This window comes from Octodon degus, unplaced genomic scaffold (genome assembly GCF_000260255.1).
Source record: "Octodon degus isolate 3935 unplaced genomic scaffold, OctDeg1.0 scaffold00012, whole genome shotgun sequence".
NCBI lineage: Eukaryota > Metazoa > Chordata > Mammalia > Rodentia > Octodontidae > Octodon > Octodon degus.
Window position 1 is genome coordinate 20,659,678 of NW_004524588.1, and position 20,378 is coordinate 20,680,055.

The following is a 20,378-nucleotide window of genomic DNA, read 5'->3' on the forward strand; positions in this document are numbered from 1 at the left end:
ATATGCATTATAAGGAAGAGAATGATCTGCAATAACTGTTCTATTTATTATTTAATAAAGATTTTTATTTTTGTCCTGTTCCTTACTGTGTAATACAATTCCTGTTTAATACACTGACCACAGTGTGACTAAGTATTTGTTTCACTTACTCTTCTCTTGTTGCTGGGACAAATACCCAACACTCAAAATGAAAGAAGGAAAGGTGTATTTAGCTCACAGTTACTGAAGGTTTCAGTCCATGCTCAGCTGGCTCCAAGGCAGAACGGCACATGGCAGAGGGCAGCCTTTCATGGTGGAAGCAAAGAGCAAGATCAAAAGAGGAGAGTAGCAGCAACAAAAAGGAGGAGTAGCAGCTACAGAGAACAAGTCTGTCTCCATAAGTTGTATTCAGACTATCTACCCCAGACTGGGAGTAGCCCTCACACCTATAATCCCAGTGTGTCATAAATTAATCACAAAGTCTAGAAGTCGGCTCCATGGCTGCATGAGGCTTTTGAGGGACGACAAGACACAAACCATAACATTCCACCTCTGGGCCCCAAAACACTCACACACATTCCATTGTGCAAAAGGCATTATAGTTCATCTCTAACAGTTGCCAAAGTCCTAACAGTTTCAGCACTGTTGAAAAGTCCAAGTCCCAAGTCTCCTCCAAGACCTAAGGAGAACTCTTAGCTGTAAGCTGCTGTACAAATGAAAAGTTAAACACTTCCAACATTCAATGGCACAAAATAAGCATTACCATTCCAAAAGGTATACACAGCAGGATACCAAGCACTGGGACTAAACCAAGTCCAAAATTCAGGAGGGCAAACATTAAGTCCTACAGTTCTATTTGGACAATCCAAAACCATCTATGGCAAATTGTGTGCTCCATGTGGCTCCACCTCTGTGGCACTTTTGGTGGTCGTGGCTCCCATAGCTTCTCTCTCAGGCCTGCTTTGCTTCCTCTTTTCAGTTTCCCTTAGATGATCCATGTTCTTTGTTTTTCCAAACTTCTGGGGTTTCCACTGAACAGGCTTTCTCACTCCCAGCTTTGTACAGGGCACCCTGTCTGGCCTCCCAGGCCTTCTGAAATTGAGGTAGAAGCCTTCTTAACCTTAGAATTCCTGCATTCTGCAAGCACCTAAAACCAACACCACATGGATGATGCCAAGGTCTGCTGCCAGCTGAAGCAGTAGCCAGGTTTTCCTCTCTCTTGGCTGTGGGGCTCAAGTGCCTGGATTGATGAGAACTCTGACCCTGAGTCTGAGTAACAAATTCTCTATGCTGGCACCATTCTGGAACCTGGTGTGGCCACTGCTGCCATTCTGGAACCTGGGGCTCTGCAGCTTTCCCTTCAAGGCAAAGGCCCTCACCCTTGCAATTCTGAGGCTGCAAAGGGTGGAACCTGCTGTCTTCAGTGATGCTCTCAGGCCATTCTTCTTTTGTTCCTTCCTGGCAACGGAGATCCTCTCAGTTCTATCTTTGCAGTCCACAGCTTTATGGGAGATTCCTTTCTGGCCAAACTCACAACATTTTAAGTCATCCTGTTGGGCTCTTTGCTCTTAATTCTCAACATAAATCTGACTAAAAGCCCCCAACAATAGCTATGCCACTGCCTCAACATTTGGCTGCTTTGAAATTTCATTTGAAAAACTAATCAGTCCACCATGCTTAGGCAAAGTCTCTGGACACAAGCAAAATGCAGACAAACTTTCTGCCAAGCCATAACACAAATGATCTAGAGTCCAACAACCAGTGCAGTCCTTCGCCTCAGCAGAAACTTCCCCAGCCTGTTTTTATAGGCAGGCTTTCTATCAGCCTTCTGGTCTTCTGAGATCTGGCCAGAATCTCCCATACAGAGCAGCTAAAGCTCTGCCTGCACTTCTCTTGCAGGTAACATCTCTGAATTTTTTTCTGTTTCTTCCCATAAGCCATTCCCAAAAACTTGCAATCCACATGGTCAGGTTTAGCCACAGCAATGACCCCACTTTTCTGGTACCAAATTCTATCTCAGTTACTTTTCTCACACTGGTGGGACAAATACCAAACACTCAAAATGCATGAAGGAAATGTTTGTTCAGTCCCTACTCAGATGGCTCCAAAACAGACTGGCACATGACAGAGTGAAGCCTTTCATGGTGGAGGCAAAGAGCAAGAGCAAAAGGGAGGGGTAACAGCAACAACCACTACAGAGAACAAGTCTGTCTTCCTTAAATTGCATACAGACTATCTGTCCCAGGATGGGAGTAGTACTCACACCCATAATCCCAGCAGCACTCACACCCATAATCCCAGTGAATCATGAATTAATCACAAAGTCTAGAAGTCTGCCCCATGATTGCATGAGGCTTTGGGGGCACAACTAGACACAAACCATAACAGTATCTGAGAGATGCTAGTGGAGGTGTGACAGGATCCATCCTCCTCAGATTGACCCCATGATGGTCATATACTCTCTCCTATTATCTGAACCAGCAAAAGCTTTATTTTTATCACATAGATATTTTAAGTGTTCCTTACATGTTTAAATAAAAACAGATTGGTTGGTAGTTGTCTTGTACAATTGGTCGTAGTCAATGTTAGAAAGTAGCATTCTAGAATGTTGGATCTTATGAACATAGCAGCACATCTAGTCCACAGCATAATCTTACAAATTTGGAGTTCTGCCACGTCCTGTGTTAGCCCCATTGTTCCTTCACGGGCACTTCTTGCGTGCCCAAGAGATGAGACATCTCAGAACAGCTTTATCCTCTCTTTATAATATTCTCCTCTTGCTATTACATATCTGGCAATTCCTGGATGATAAGAATTCATCTGTAGATGCCAGCTATATAAAAGACTTATAACCACTAAGTTATACACTTTACACCATGCTGGATACAATCCACAAATGGCTCATTCTCTTATCATTTCACTTAAATGCCAGGTACTGCCATAGAGGCAAGGTATAGAATACTGAAGAAAATACATTTAACTTAACTTTACTGATTTTTGTCTAGTGGGGGAAAAAAATCAAACAAATGAACACAAATTAAAAGGTAGTCACTAGGTAGTTACAAATGGCAATGGTATTACAAAAGAAATGGCAAACAGGTAAGAGGAAATAATGATGAAGGAGGGGCAATCTGCTGAAGTTTGATTAGAGAAAGTTTCTCTGGGACAGTAGTGAAGGAAGCATGTAAATCAAATTAGGTAGATGGGTTGAGGAGGAAGACCATGCTAAGAAAATAAAATGCAAAATTAATATGGAGAAAAAATCTTGACATGTTCAAGGAGCTGGAATAACATGAATTCCTGACCAGAGTATTGGGGAAATAAGATGGTGCCAGACAAGTAGGCAAATGGAATCATCCAGGGTCTTCCAGACCTAGGCACAGGGACACGAACGTCATATTTTTAAGGTGCTGTGCATGTGTGGATGAGGTCTTAGAGAAGCGACATAATCATAGGTTGTGAATGAGACACAAACTGGAGAGATCTGGAAGGAAATGAAGATGGAAATCAGGACATACGGTAAAAAGCTTCTGTAGCTGGTGGAAAAGGGGAGCAGGGAGGGGGTCTCGGGCAAGACGGAGAAGCGACTGGATTCGAAGCGCACTTTGACAGCGCTATGGGTTGTGTCTAGTTGTCCTCCAGAGCTCATGCATTCATGGGGTGGGGACTTCTACAGTTTGAGATTCGCTGGTGGTCCCCTGGGATTATGGGTGTGAGTGCTACGACCGGCCTGGGGCAGAGAGACTGAATGCAACGTAAGGAAGACAGACTTCCTCTCTGTAGCCATTGTTGCTGCTGCTTCTCCCTTTTGCTTTTGCTCTTGCTGTTTTCTGCCGCCATGAGTTGCTGCCCTCTGCCGTGTGCCACTCTGCCTTGGAGCCAGCTGAGTATGAACTGAAACCTCCAGTAACTATGAGTTAAATAAACCTTTTCTTCCTTCATTTTGAGTGTCGGGTATTTGTCCCAGCAATGAGAGAAGAGTAACCGAGACAGCCACTGTTCAGATTCAGTGGTGGTGTAATGGCCAGGATAGGATATATCGCCCACTGGAGACCAAATTAAAAGGAATTGCAGAACCTGTATTAATTAGCCAGTGACCCATATGCTCCCATTCCTATCTGGGAAAACACAAAAGGCCCAGTTCCTTGTTCCTTACCTGCTTTTATAGTTTCTTTGTTGCTATGGCAACCGGGCAGGAATGTAGTGCCCCTATATGGTATAGATGTGAGGTCTCGGCCAGAGGATTATGGCTAAGCATGGGCAAGTAGTCTGTATCTTACTTCCCTACATAGGTCCTGTCTTTTCCTTAGCTCCTATACATTAATGAAGTTCTGACAGGGCAGGGGAGGGAGTGAACTACAGGGTAATTTAGGCAAGGCTGCTTCTATGTAAATACTTCAGGCAAGGGTCAAACTGAATTGAATTCTGCCTCAGTCTCTTCTACTTGTAAAAGTGAATAGGGTACAATTCTAGATGCCATTCTTTACAGTGGATTAGACAAAGAGTTCTAAAGGAGATGGAGATGTTAAGAATTGCTTCTTGGGGCTGGGGAGATGGCTCAGTAGAATAAGTGCTTCCCTGGCAAGGACAAGGGTCTGAGTTCAATCCCTGGTTTCACCAAAAAAAAAAAAAAAAAAAAAGAGAAGAAAAGAGTTGCTCCTAGATTTACTGAACAACTTCTCTAATTCTTCTTCTTTGACAGAATTAAAGAAGGAACAGAAGAGAAGCAAGTTTATGTGAGAATGTCAGGGACCACAAATCACAAACTGAGTCTGGGGACACCCAAGGCCATCCTTGTCCTGCCCTCTGAGTCAGGCTGGAAGGGAGAAACTCCTCTCTCTTTTCTGGGCACAGCTGGAGGCCCTGGGGCCTGGTGACTGCTGTGGTGCTCACAGGGCAAGAGAAGACCTGCTGAAGGTGATAAGTTACCTGAGAAGACTGCAGCTGTTCAGCACAGAGTGGGGACTCCATAAATGATTGATGAATGATGAATAAATTAATCCCTGGGTCCAAGGCGGATGTAATGTTTTACCTTAGCATGAATAACAAGTAGGAGTGGTCAGGCTGCAAGTATGGAGAGAAGGACATGGTCACGTAACTGCATGAGCAGTGGGATGGAGATTCTAGATGCCCCACTGTGCTGGGGGAATTCCAAATCAGGACAGACAATTGTGACATATTATATTTTTGAGGAAAAAATTGTAAGACATTCGACTTAGGAACTTATAAGTAACAGCATGAAAGCTTATTTAATGGATGAAACAAACAAGAAGTGAGTTAAGCTTCTGACTTAATGTCTGATGATTCACTTACCATACTCATTCACTAATCATTTAATCACAGCATCAAATCTTGTTTTGAAGCTGGCAATGTGTAAGGTAAAACCAAAGAATGCGTTCAGTCACGACTGCACCGAAACGTCTTCCGCTGCAAGCATGCAACACTACCTCAGCAGCTTAGGAGACAGACTACCAGATGTGATCTGCTCTGCTAAATATTTAAACAAGGAAGGAAAGGAGATTTCTGCTTGTTGCTGCAGAAGAACAACAACCCCCCCCCCCGACCCTTCCCAAAGTCAGTGGCTTCAAACGACAAGCACCATAGCTCTAGGGTGGGCCCCTGCTGACAGCTGGGTGGTTCTTGCTCAGGTGAGCTCCTGCGGTTGTGACTAGGAAAAAGGTGCACACAGGCTTCTCACTCGCTGCCTGGCGCCTGGTTGCAGGGTTTGAAGCAGCGTCCTGCCCTCAGTGCAGTGGCTCCATCTGCTGGCTGGCTTAGGCTGCCTCCCGGTGGGCGGCCCCAGCAAGGCCAGACTTGGTCCTCAGAGATGCGCTGCTGCCAATGTAAGGGTTTTAAGGCAGGCAGTAAGGCCCCAAACTCCTCAGGTATAGTCTTGCTGTTGCTTGTTCATGTGCTTCCACAACTCACAGAATCAAGCCTGACTTCAGAAGAAAGGATCCTTCTCACAGATGTGAAGATGGAATGCCAGAAATCTAAGACCATTTCTATAAAGTCTCTCTCAGAGATATTTAAGGGTTCAAACAAACTTAATTCCCTCAAAGTCAGTAGGAAACACAGCTCAAAATAATGCAGGACAGACCAATGGGACATCCCAAGATTAGTACTAAATTATTTTATCAGCATAATTTTCCCCGAAGACTAACAGGGTGGCATGCGTTATCATAAAATAAAAAGATTGGTTACGCATGTTGTGTGTCTAATTTATTTATACTGGAAATATGATTTCCACAGTTCTTGGACTAACATTTAGCTCACGGTAATGAGATGATGGTGATGAAATGCCTGGTCACATGGCTGTCTCTCAGCTGGGAGCTGATGTAATGGGTGGTTTTTAATCTGGATGCTGCTAAAAATATTTCTTTTCAAGTGTTTTATCTCATCACACAGAAATAATTTCCTCAGGAAATTTACTTTAAGAAGTTGAAATGCTCTTAAAATAATCTTCCCCTGTTCCTTGAGTCATTTCTTAATTGCTTATTTCCCTCTAGGAAATAAATAACAGCATTTCTGGATCTCAATTTTCCCATCTCTCCTGTGCAAGCATTTAATTAAATGATTTTTTAAGAGATTTATTTCAACCCTGAGAATTAGCACTCATTGGGCAATAGATTTCAACGTGACAAGCATTGAAGTATGTAGTCATTATACAACTCATTCCCTTTAACTTTCCCAACACCCTTTTCGGAAATCTTAGTGGTACTATCCCTAGCTTCGAGGCAAGGGGCACCTTCACTAGGTGGCTAGTGGACCTAATCCCACGTGCCAAATGAAAGCTAGGATTCCTATTTCTGTCATCCTCCCACCAGGGTCTCACGCATTTTACTTCAAAGTATTGCCCTCCATTCAATAATACATGAGACTGTGACTACGAGACTGTTCAGGGTTTGAGGGGAGCACCTTAGGGTGTCAGTCATGTGGAGGCCGGAGTGTGCCCCTCCTGCTTTTCACTACTTCTGTTTGTATGATGTCTTCTTCTGCCAGAAAGATGCTACTGCGCTAGACTAGCTCTTTCTCTGTCCAACCATATGAAATATCTTTAACACCAGGGAAATAGTAATTGTAATTTTTATGACTGTGTCTCACGAAGGACTCATTGATGGAATTATGCCTTTGATAACTCAGCGGATGAAGCACGGTTATTCCTTTTTTACAACTGAGCAGCCTAGAAGCTAAGAACTTTGTACACCTGCACAGCTTAGAGAGTAAAGCCAAGACACAGGTGTGGACCTGAGACTGACCCTGCTCAGCAGCTGGGAAGCACGTTGGGCCTGTGGGGGTGAGATGGGCAGCGAGAGAACTGAAAGCCTACAGTGAGGGCCCAAACAACTGATGTCAGACTGAAAATATTCATGGCTACAATTACATTATTCCCATTTATGATACTACATAACCAGGCATCTATTTGGGGTTTTTCTTCAATTAGGCATCCAAAGAGCATTCTATAGAGAACACTTGTCCATTTTGCTAATGTCAGTAATTGGTGATAAGAAATTTGCTAGCCTGAAGTCTGCTAGAATGTAGTGTGCTCAGGAACCATGGCAACCATGGAAATTGGTAGCATAAAGGCTGAACTCTCGAGGGCTGCCGTGCGCCGAGGAGAGTTGCCTGGAAGGCACACACATGTCATCAGGCTGGGTCCAAACAGGAGACAGAAGCTTCACGTGACTAGGGAAAGTTTAACAGAAAGAGTTGTTAACCATGAAAGAAGAGGATGTCATGAAGCGCTGGCCAGTAAGAAGTAAAGAGGACGCTAAAGAATGCAGAACTGCAGCTGCAACCTATCCCAGGGCTGACACAGACTTCTGAAAGACTGCTCCGTGCCAGGGTTACATCTAAACCTGGCCTTAGAGGACCTGGCAGCAGCTCCCAGCTGCTGTCGCTGGGCTGACACACTGGGACATCTTCCAGGATATCTTGGAACACTGCCCAGGGAGCAGCGCGGCAACTGTCTTCGGGGCACCATTGGCACTCTGCTGCAACTCTGCCTAAAAATGCCACCGGAAAGGGCGGGCCAGTTGCTTCCCTCGTGTTCTCTTTCGGTGAAGCAACTGTATTTGTTGGAAGACAAAGACACTCACGCCAGTTCTCAAAGCATTCATGGAAGAAGGCAAAGACTCTATGAGGAGCTGTAATCCTCCCGCTAGACCTATTTACAAAGAAGACAGCACCAGATAATCATCCATTTCAAAAGCATGTACTGTATTGTGTAAGACAAAACTCCATGCACTTAACATTCTTCTTCCTAACTTGGTGCCCAATAAATGTTCTGCGTTTAGTCAACCCAGCTCTCAGGCAGTGTGAAATTCCATCGGTGCAAAGCCGTTGCTACCCTTTCTCTGCAATGAGATGTCACTTGATCAGAAGCAACGCTGTGGAGAAATGCTGCTACGCTCCCCTCTCATGTACCTTAGGGAGACTTACTGTCCTTTTGACTTCCTCCCCACCAAATCTACTCACGACAGTTTATCAGTGCAGCGGACCAGTATGATGTGTTATTCCACAGAAGCAGGAGAACTCAGCCTGGGCAAGACAAGCACACCGCCAGCCCCCCACCTCCGGGATCACCACCTACAGCTATTTCAGAATTCCAGTTGGAATGTTTAAATTTGATCTTGAGGGTCAGGCATATAGCTCAGCAGCACAGTGCCTGCCTGGAAAGCTCAAGGTCCTGACTTTGAGTCCCCGTACCAAACAGTATAAAATAAAACAAACTTGACTTTGGAGAAAGGCAAAAATCTCATTCAACACAATAAAGTGGAAAGCAGAGCATGAATTATGACATTTATTTGTTTACTAACATTCGTTCATTTGTGCTGAATCAGGATCACCATGCTGACAATTTTTAGTATTAATTCATTTCAATCTCACAAACTCTCACTAAGCACAGTAAACAGGAAGGCAGAGCATAAATTAGGGCAAAAAATAAAGTTCAAGAGACATTTGAAGAACGAGTAGTTTTAGTTTATTTGCTTATTTATTTACTTACTTATTTCTTGAAAGTAAGGCAGAAGAAAAGATGCCAAGTTTATAAGACATTTTGAGATTTGACTACGGAAAGTCTTGGATGCCAAAATAGCTGAGAATCACCATGAAAGACATTGTCAATCAAATATTGTTTATTTATAAAAATAACTGCTAACATTTCTTTGTTTGCTTATATTAAATAAGGGCCACCCTGTTAACAATTTACTGTGTTAATTCATCTCAACCTCACAGCACTCTTTTTTGGGGGGGGGCTTTTTTTCAAAATTTTATTGACAAACAGATAGCAATGAGACAGTTTCAAATCAAATCAGAAGTACAGATTCGACAAATAACACACTGCATAAATTGTTCCTAGTGGTTAATTGCTGTACAAGATGCGGACTTGAAATCCTATTTACAAACACCATTAGAACAAATCATTCTATTCATTAAGAGAATGCAACTATATATCTATCCTAACCACTTTGAATACACAGATAAAAAATGGACATTCATCTGTATACCCCTTTTTTCCTAAGTTCCATTATTGAATATTATAGGTGTGTAAACTCAACAAAATATTCTGAAAGAGTCCAGTAGCCCATAATAGCATTGGGTCTTCTGTTTAACTGGCAATGTCAGAAATTATTGACCTGAGTCCCCCACAGCTCAACATGACAGCATGGCTTTACTTCCTATATTTCGTCTTCATACTTTTCTACTGGATGGTTAAGACCAAGGTAAAACAGGACCTCTGCAACAAGAGTTGTAGCTTTTGGGTCTGAGAAGGTCAGTGAAATCCCCTCAGGATTTGTCCTGAGATCCTGTACCTCAGATTGTAGAACCTTTGTCAGTGCAGCCATGTGGATGAGTCACGGCCATTGCTTGGCCAATGTGCTCTCTGTGAAAGCCTGAGAGAGTGTCTTCTCCCCATGTGACTCTCCTTAGGCACACTCTACATCATTGATCACTTTCCTCTTTGGCCCCATAATCTTCTTGATCAGAAAATTTGGGACACTACTGAGGTACATGACGTTACAGTACAAGTTCTCATATGTCCTGAGTCTTAATTGACCTTAGAAGGCTAGGGCCAAAATGTTGGCTTTCCTTGTAGCCCTCCTTTTTCTCTAATTTTGGTCTGCAAACTTAGGTTGTTAAACATCCAGAAGACAAGCTTATTGTTATCAAACAATTTAGGCTATTAAGCTTAGCCTCACTATCTCACTGCATTTCAAACATCTTAGGCCTCACAGCACTTTTTGAGGGAGGAATTATTACCCCACTTTGCATATAAGAAAATTAAGGTATCAAAAGCTGAATTTATTCAAGAGGGCTGCATTCATAATTGGCAGAGATAACATGTGAATCTGTGCCATGCAAACACTTCAGAGTCATTGTCTATATCTAAAGCGATTACAAGGACCCTGGTTCTATGCCTGCTGTTCTGGCCCCATGCCAAGCTGGCTACTGAAATCTGGTGTGGTGGCACACGCTGTAATCCCCACCCTGGGTAGGCTGAGACAGGAAACTCACAACAAACCTCAGCTGCATAGGATAGTAGTTTGGTCTTTAAAGGAAATGGACAAATTTGGGTTGTGAAGGATCATAAATGTTAACTTACATCTGCTGGTGGAGATTGTTAGGGGGACATCTACATATACCTCCCCCAAAGCTTCATGCACTCATGGGCGGGGTTCAGGGAGGTGACCGGATTATGAGGTGTGATTTCATTGCTAAATACGACACTGGGAGGCAAGTCTGGCGGGTGGAGGTGGGTCACTGGAGCCGCGGCCCAGAAGGCCCGTCTCCCTCCTGCTCCTCTGAGCCTTCTCTGTTTTCAAAAGTCTGCCACACACTGTTTCTCCTCCATGATGTCCCTTTGCCTTGTACCTCATTGCCAGCCAACTATGGACTGACAGCTCTTCTTTAACTTGAAGTGTCAAGTGTTTTGCCCCAGTAACCAGAAAGCAACTAAGACAGAGATGTACCTAGCTTAAGCAGATGAAAATGAGGGATTGAGATTATGGAGCAGTGAGGCTGGACTCGAGCTCAGAGAGCACTGCCTAAACGAGACAGGTGAAGAAATCTAGTGGAGGGCTTTTCTTGTAAGATTTTCCTGAGAAAATGAGCTGTGTGCATAGGAAAGAGTAACAGATGCCTACAGGCTAGATGAGGGAAAAATACAAGGGAAACACTTAGAAAATTCTGGACCAAGAAGGAAATTACAGAACTTCACAAGCAAAAGAAGAAAAGATTTTCTAGGACAATGGCCAGACATTGAAAATAGTCAAGAACAACTATGATTGAATTTGGGGCTGAGAAAAATAAAAAGGGATCTCTAAGAGGATAGCCCAGCTAGGAAGATAGCTCAGCAGCACAAGTGCCTGCCTGGCAAGTGTAAGGTCCTGAGTCCGATTCCCAGTAGCCTACGCACACACACACACACACACACACACACACACACACACAGTTCAGTTGGATAAGCGAACAACTTGGGAGGCTAAGGCAGGAGCATTGTTTTGAGTTTGAGACCACCCTGGGCTACAAAGTGAACTTAAGACCAGCCTGAACTGTATATCAAGACTCTGATGCAAAAAGAAAACAAAACAAAGCAGAGACAAATAAAGAAAAACACAGCACAGTCTGATCTGTAATCTGAGTGTACCTCACAGAAAAATTATCTGAAGCCAAGAAATAAATGTACATTAGAAACACAGCTTGTCACAGTGTGGGTGTCACAGCCTACGAGATCACAGACTCGTAGGCTTCTTAGGAAGAGCTACATTCATGTGATGCCTGGGCTGCTTGTTTCTTATTAGTAGACCATAATCCTCATATTTTATCAATTATTTCATAAATTGATAAAAGAGGAAATACTGGCATGCAGGTGAACAAAGCATACAATCAAAGCTAGGGCGAAATTATGCTAGCATGTTAAATCTGTGCTCGGTTATGAGTGTTTCTCTCAAAATACTCCTTCACCGTGCATTCGTGTTCTCACTGTGATAGTTTAATAAGTACTGATGCAAACAACTAAGTTCCTCTCTTCATTGATTCCTTCATCCAGCCAACATTTATGGATTAGTGCGTGGCAGGAAAATGAAGAAAATGGTATAAGCTCCCTAAGCAAAAAAATAAAGTAAAATAAAAATGGAGATGAAGGAATAAAGGATAAAGCTAAAGCCTGAAGGGGAGATGTGATCCCAGGAAGTTTCTCTCAGGATTAAAGTAGATGACAAGAGGGAGACACAGAAGCAACCTCCAGGGAAAAGGGATCGATTAATGATGTAGTAAAGGAAAAACAATAGCGGCAACTAGCCAATGCAGCCAGGTGCCGGAGCGAGTGTGGACAACAGGGAAACTTTGTCTAACACTGCAGCTGCTGGGGAAGCCAAGCAACTTGCCTCCTTGTGGTCCTGGGGGCACCCTGAGAAGGAAGTGGGGGTATGAATGTGGTGAATCGGAATGCACATATCTCTGCTCTTGGATGAATGCTCCGATGGAGCGAGACAATAGAGGAGGGAGGACGTGAGGGGATTTACCACAGCCAGAAAGTGTGGGTGATTTAGTGAAAGTCAGGCCTTTGGGTCTGCCTAGTGCAGGCTGTGACACAATAGATGACAGTCAGGATTCTTTTGGCACCAACAGTGATGTAATCCCACGATCCTAGATGCCAGAAGCTCAATTATCACCACTTCTCTGAGGGATCATGGGGCTCGAGGGAGAACGCACCTGGAGGGCCCACATGCCATCATGTGACATTGCTTCTTTATTAAAAACATCCAGAGCTAGGTGCTCAGGGAACCCTACAGCAGGCTCCGATCTCATGCCAAGCGTTAGGGGACATAGAAGAAAGACACAAAACAGCAGTGCGGCAGGGAGCTGGGTGGCCAGGGTGCAAAGGGCCACAAAGCAGCCAGAACCTTGGCTCTAAGTGACTACCTCTGTGTCATGGACAGCAGTGAAGGCCAGTGACTGCTTCCAGGAACAGGAATGACAACTGTGTGGGCTAGGAAGAACAAAGCATCCTTGCAAGGAAGAGTTGTGGGCGATAAGGGGACTGTAACTTCCGCATGTCCCTATCGTCTTCAGCATGTCCCATCTTGTCCTATGAGTGCCACAGTGTCACTATCCTGAGGGCTTTCAGCTGTATTCAGAAGGAAGTGGCGGAATTTCCTCATTCCTATCTGGCTTGAAGAGCAGGATGAAGCCAGCCTCAGACATTTCAACGCTCAGTTTATGATTTGTGGTCTACAACAGAGGACAGCACAGAAAGCAATAAAAGCAAAATTTATTCAGAAGCCATTTAAACATGCAGAAAGGAGAGCCAGCCAGACAGCTCAGCAGACTAAAGCACCTGCTTAGGCAGAGCACAGAGGGCAAGGTTCAATCCCCTGCATGCCGTGCTGGCCTGCCCCCAGGACACACTGAGAGGGTGATTGAGAATAGGCATGGTGGTGCGTGCCTGTAATCCCAGCCCTTGGGAGGCTGAACACAGGAAAATCAGAGTCTTTTCTATGTAGTGAGACCCTGTAGACCCTGCAGACCCTGTAGGTCCTATCCAAAAAAGAAAAAAAAAATAAATAAACAGGCAAGAAAGGAACAGGTGGGCTGGATTTCAAATACAGCACTGACAAGTGGAGATTGGTAGCCAAGAAGCAGGGCGGGATTGGGAAGATGGACAATTGCTAAGTGGAGCTATTGGAGAAAGAGGGATTCTGACTAAGTCCCAGATAAATTTCTTGCTAAAGAAATTTAATAAGATTTTTGCTGAAAATTATCAGAGTGATCAAATAACAAGGAAGGGGTAAGAAATTTGCATCTGCTGGAATGTCTTCCTAGATAGATAGTAATGTCTCTACTTAATGTCTTAATGGCCAGTACAAAGACTTTCAGGGGCCATAAAACTATAACAATTCTTTTAAGAAATGCATAATGAGGAGCCTTACAGGGTTGCATGAAGCATTTAGAAAATACTTTGGAGGACATAGTCCAAGCCAGGAGGCCTTCTGTTGTCTGTGAACTACGTTAGAGGCAAACTATGGGGCCACTGAAGACGGCAATTTGGAAGAAATGGAAGAGGAAGTATGGCTTAAGAAGAGAAATGTGACAAAGACCTTATGAAGGAAGATGTAGAGAAAGCTAAGAAGAGGCGAGGCCACCCTCCAGCTGAGAAGCTGTCATCAAATCCCCCCAAACAGACTAAACAGATGAACACCATCATTGATACTGTGACCAACTACACAGATAACTCAGGGCGGCAGCTCAGTGGAGTCCTCATTCAGGTACCTTCCAGGAAAGCGTTACCAGGATACTAAGAATTCATTAGGACACCAGTGGATTTCAAAGAAAATAAAGGAAAGAATTCATAATCATACGTACCGGAGCCTGGGCAACCTGGAGAAAGATGTCATGCTTCTGTGTCACAGTGCTCAGACGTTCCACTTGGAGGGATCCCAGATCTCTGAAGACTCCATCATCTTACAGTCAGTGTTTAAGACTGCGTGGCAGAAAATTGCCAAAGAGTAGGAAAGTGAGGAGGAAAGCAATGAGGAAGAGGAAGAGGAGTCTGAGTCTGAGGCAAAATCTGTTAAGGTGAAAAATCAAGCTCAATAAGAGAGATGAGAAAGGCCAGGACAAAGGAAAAGGCAAGAAAAGGCCAAATCGAGGAAAAGCAAAGCCAGTGGTGAGTGACCTTGACAGCAACGAAAAGCAGGATGAAAATGACCAGTCAGAAGCAAGTGGGACTGGTGATGAGTGACCCCCATGGAACTGAATATTTTTCCTCCCCTCCCCATTCCTACCCAGCGGCTTCACGTGTCCTGTAGGCACTGGGTTCTCTCTGTGCCCTCCTCTTCATCTTATAAACTAGCTTTAGCATAGTGCCAGACAAACATACGATATCATGGTGTAAAAAACACAAAGTTTATAATATGTTATGACCAAGTGGGCTTCAAAGATTCAAAGACTAAAACAAACAAAAGCTTTTGATGGAAAATGTAGGTGGATGGTGTACTTCTACAGGTGCATCTAATTTGGTAAAGGTTTGTCACCTGGTTTTATCACCTGTTTGGATGAGATTTTTGTCTTTTGTAGCACTAGTAACCAGGAGAAGCCATTAAAAGCCACTGGTTATTTTATTTTTCATCAGGCAATTCTCAAGATTTTTATTCATTTCGTTTTTTTTTTACACTGTGGTACATATAAGCAACTTTAATAGATGACAAATGTACAGTTAGATTTCACCTATATATGCATTTTTCCACTTTATGCTCTATGATCTGAAAAATGTTTTTTTAAATTGTGTAAGATTTATGTCTACTGTAAACATTGCTGAATTACTTTGCTCTTGGCTTTAAAAAAAATTTTGTTGCGAATGTGACCTAATATTGTGATCTGTCTGGTGTACCGGATGGCTCCCGTCCACCTGATTTCCTACGTCACCAACGTGTGTTGTTTCTGTCTCCCTAAAGTGTACTTAATCTTTGCTTTCCTTGCACAATGTCTTTGGTTGTGTAAAGCCCAACAATTTTAAGATCATAAATGAGGCTAAAAATTATTAAAGTGTCTTTCAGTAAGGGGGCCCACCCGCTAGTTTATGGCTACAAAGCCTAGGCAATCCATGTTCCTAAAACAAAGAGGACATAAAAACCTCAGATGAGGTCCTGTCATCTGGAAAACAACTAAAGCTACTGAGTCAGCCAAGAAGTTGCCCTTGGCCCTCCCCTTGTTTAAATTCTTGCAAGAGACATACGTTCCCTAACCCAAGGCCTCACTATTGAAAGCCATAACAACAGGATGTCCCAGGTCACAATGCCTCGATTTCTTAAAAATGTTCCCGGAATATGACAACCACAAGGTTAGTCCCCTCAGCTACTCCCGGACTTACTCCATTTGGTCATCCGGTATTGTAATCCACCAATTATTGTAAAGGACAACCTACACTAACCAATGCAATTTGCTTCTGTAACTTGCTTGCTCCCTCCCCATTTTGTGGTTTTTGTCTTTAAAAAACTATGCCTGCTACCCTGAAGGCGCGCTCTGTTCCTGCGTGTTCAGACCGCCCTACGTATATGTAGATAATAAAACTTTCCCTATGTGATTTGCATGAGAGGCCGACTCTTGGGGTCTTCCTTCACGGCGACTCAACCCTTACAGTTGCAAGTCATAAGCCTGAGACAAATAAAATTCCAGTAATTTTGAAAAACAAAAAAGAAAGAAAGAAAGTACTTGGGAATGGTAGCACATGCCTTTAGTCCCAGGACTTTGACAGACCATGGCAGCCAGGACAAACAAAGGAGATCCCAGCCTGGGCAATTTGGCAATTTTGCAAGATTTTGCTTCAAAATATAAGAGCTAGGGATACAGCTCACTGCAGAAACCCTGGGTACAATGCCCCTATAAAAAAAAAAAAAAAAAAAAAGCCAGGATCAACAAAACAAAGACCCTTCATTAATGAAAGCTAACATATGACAATGTTAAGACTTTCAGTTCAGGAAGACAAGCAGGATAGAGGAAATTTTTTAGATTTGGTTGCCTAAATAATACTGTATCCAATACTAAAGAAAGCACTGGCCTTCCCCAGAGCAAAAAGAAGAGGACATAACTTCCTCACTAAAATGAGTGTGAGTACGTGTATGTGTCCTGAATCTAAAGAGGCCTGAGATCCTACACATCACACAAGGAAGGGCAAGGAGGAGGAGGTCAGCATTTATGATGTGCTTTTCACACTGATGTATTTATAATACCTGCTTTCGATATAACTTCCTCAAGACCACAGTACTGGTAAACTGTGGAGATAAAATTTCAACTAAAATCAGAATCTCGGTTACTTTGTCTTATTGCTAGGACAAAATACCTGACATCCAAAATTAAGGAAGGAAAGGTTTACCTAGCTCACAGTTAGTGGGAGTGTCAGTCCACACCTGGCTGGCTCCAAGGCAGAGTGGCACATGGTGGAGAACAGTAGCTCATGCTGTGGAAAACAGCAAATAGCCAATGGAGGAGCGGCGGCTGCAGCAGCTAGCAAGCCTCTCTCCCCTCCTTACATCGTACTCAGGCTGTCCACCACACGGGGATGTAGCACTCACACCCATAATCCCAGCATTGGATCATGAATTAGCCACAAACTCTAGAAGCTGGTTCAATGACTGCACAAGGCTTTGGGGGGCCACCTCGACACAAACCATAGCAGTCAGTATAGTAACAAACGCCCTGTCTTTTCATTTTTCCTTCTTGCACTCCTCCTCTGTGTCATTATGTATCAAGTGTGATTTCAGTTAAGTAGCCACCTCTCAATGGGGATTCAATGACCAAACTTACAATGCTACCATCTGAAGAAAAAACTTGGGGGCAAGCACACAACAACAACCCTTGGTCCCCTGAGAGGGCTTTTCAACGCTTCCACAAGAATTGGGGGAATAATCATGCTAATCTGATGCCTTGTCAGATTACAACAAGCGAATCACCATCATGAGCAAGACCTAGAAAGCACGGAGGCCTAGGAAGTGTGGACGTGTGAAGGACTCAGGGTCACACCAGCCAGGACACCGGACTCTGGGGGATCTGGGCGCATTTAGTGAACCTGTTTGAGCAAAGTTTTCTACACTTTTAAAACTGGAGTTACCTCCATTTCTTATGTGCTATGTACCATAAAGATTAAATGCATGACCCCTGTGAAGGCCCACAAGGTGCCCCTGATGCAGAGTAGATATTTAACTGCTGGTGTGTGCTGCCATTTGGAAACCGCCTTCCTACACAGGCCCTTGTGAGGCTCAGATATCGATACTGAGGTGACGGGACTTTGCAGAAGCTGGGTCTCATGGGAGTTAACTCAGCAGGGCATTAAGTAGTTCTCAGGAAATTTTAGTTTATTCTTATAAGACTAAGTAGAGCACAACGGCCCTCTCTATCTTCCAAGTTTCCTAGCTCACTATGTGATCTTCCCAGCATGAAAAGGAAACAGGAAGTTCTCCTGGGACAATGCCACCCGTAGTGAGGTAATACAACCTCACCAGAGGTGATATTATTCTGATTGGACTTTCTGCTTCCAAATTGTAAGATAAATAAACTTTATTCTTGGGCCAGACAGATAGCTCAGTGGACTAACGTGCCTGCTCAGGCAGACCTCAGCGGCCAGGTTCTATTCCTGGTGGTATGCTGTGCCGGCCCCACCCCCAGGGTATGCTGAGACAGTGATTGACTCTTTAAGGTCACTCAGTCTCAGGTATTTTATTATAGTAACAGAAAATAGGCCAATATGGTATGTGATACACCTTATCTAACCAATACATCAAATAACTCATGCACCCATCATAGGCCATTGGCAAGATCTGTTGAAAATAATTAGAATGTAAGCTCATTCTCAAGTGAGTTGAAAATCTGAAGCACAACGAAGTTAATTTGAATTTCTTAGCATGCAAATGTATTCTGTAGAGAACATGGTGTAAGAGGAAGGCTGTGTGAGTTTCTACACTGCTACCAGGGAAGAGCAGCAAGAATAAGAACAGACTGGACCTAGTTGACTCTGTGAGGGAGTAGCAGTTACGGGGGGAAGAAGCTCCGAGACCCTCTGGGGTCAGCAGTGATCCCACAGCCTGGGGCAGAGAGAAGAGTGAAGAACAAGAAGTTGGAAAAGCATATGGGGATATAGGGAAAGGGAAGAGAGGTACAGGAAAGGAGAAGTACCCACAGAAGGGTAAACTAGCTGGAAGAATATATAAGGTTCATGGTGGTTTTGTGGGGTTTTTAATACACTAATTCCAGACACAGTGGGAATTAGTAAGATTACATTTCCAACTTTCCATTTGGACTTGTTTGTATTGGCTCTCTCTTTTTATTCTCCTCAAGCATTTATGTACATCAACTAGAAAGAATTTTATATGCATGACATTGTGAGTCCTGCCATTGGAGGCACTCCCCAAAATTTCAAGATTAAAATCTTCAGTCATTGGCAATGAAACACGATTTAACTTCAAGAGCACTATCATTTGAAGAAAGACTGTAATGACAGGCTGTGTGCTGCATCATACAATCTAATCATCAGTTTAACTGAAATGCCCTGCGATTCTGAGTGAAACAGTCTTGGGGACAAGACTCAAGGTCAGGAGACAGTGGTTCCAGAACAACCCCACTTGAGGCAAGGTAAATGACCCTAAGCAAGTGGTGCTTCAGCTGTGCCCTCTATTCTGTAGAGAGATGTGGGTTTCATACTGGGCTGATGTCAGGGTCCTCAGTCCTCTAAATATCAGGTGCTAAAGGTGGAACTAGATCACCATCTCTACTTCAATTAGAGCAAATCGCCTTCAATTTGAACTTTATGGAGGACATACACAAAGGACTTTGTCGCAGCAAAGTGCGTACCAATTTAGAAAGGTAGTTGTTAGGCAATATCCTCCATAGCCTCTCATTCCCTTATGATATTGTATTGTGATAAGGCACCATGTGTGACTCCTTGTTCAATTCTAATGGTCATGAAGCAGCACGAGATAAATTTTCCATGAGAGACGAACATGGGAAATACAGAGCTTAATCCAATTAGGCTGGCCACCGAACACCTCCCAACTAGCAAGCCAGGAAATGTTCAGCCCCCTTCTGTCTTGGCTCAAATACCTTTGTGGTTTATAAAGAAAACACAAAGGGCTGTTACCATGGTGAGTTAGAGGCCAGTCATGGGAATTTCTGATGACATAGGATGCAATACACTTTTTGCAATTAGTTTTATTTACCCTCTTTCGTCTTTTTTATCTTTATCATATTTTAGCAAGGACAGGGAAGGAGTGAGGTGGTCCAGGTGCCTCCTATCTCTAAGATAAGTTAGAGGCTGACCTGGAGCTACTTTGGCCAAAATAAAATTAACACATTGAGAGCAACTATACCTTACAGTCTCAACAATGGTCTCCTGGTTTCACCAGAAGGCGTGACAGTGACACTTGCATGCTGGTTGGCTTGGTGACCCCTGGTAGAGTGCAGCAGAAGCATTACAATGGGTGATAAGGTCCAAGAAAGGCCCTCAGATTCTTGTGTTTGACAAAGAAGGAAGCAGATGTGGCACCAAACAGTCAGAAGAGAGCATCAAGGTTTTAATCAGACAACGTACGCTCAGAGTGAGTAAGGTCAGGCCAACAGGAAAGAAAACGGTCCAAGCACCCAAGGGTGGATTTAGGGATTGCACAGGGTCTAGGTTACCTCTCACTGGGCAGCAAGATTGACAGAGCCAGACCCAGTCCTAGCCCAGGTACAGCTCAGGCCTGGCATACATGCCTGACGTGTAACCCTGCAGCTGCAATCCCTGCAGAGAGTGTAGAGGATAGATCCAACCAGCTAGTCCAGGAGCAAAACATCTTGCCACAGGGGCACAACAGGTTCACCCTCAAGGGCAGCAGTGAGAAGGAGCTGAGCACAGCAGCCAGACC

At 43.7% G+C, this 20,378-nt stretch overlaps 1 pseudogene; it reads left to right on the top strand.

Annotated features, from left to right (window-relative positions):
• Positions 1–14,037: 14,037 nt before the first annotated feature.
• On the top strand, positions 14,038–14,725 carry LOC101590256 (annotated as a pseudogene).
• The last annotated feature ends 5,653 nt before the right edge of the window (positions 14,726–20,378 follow it).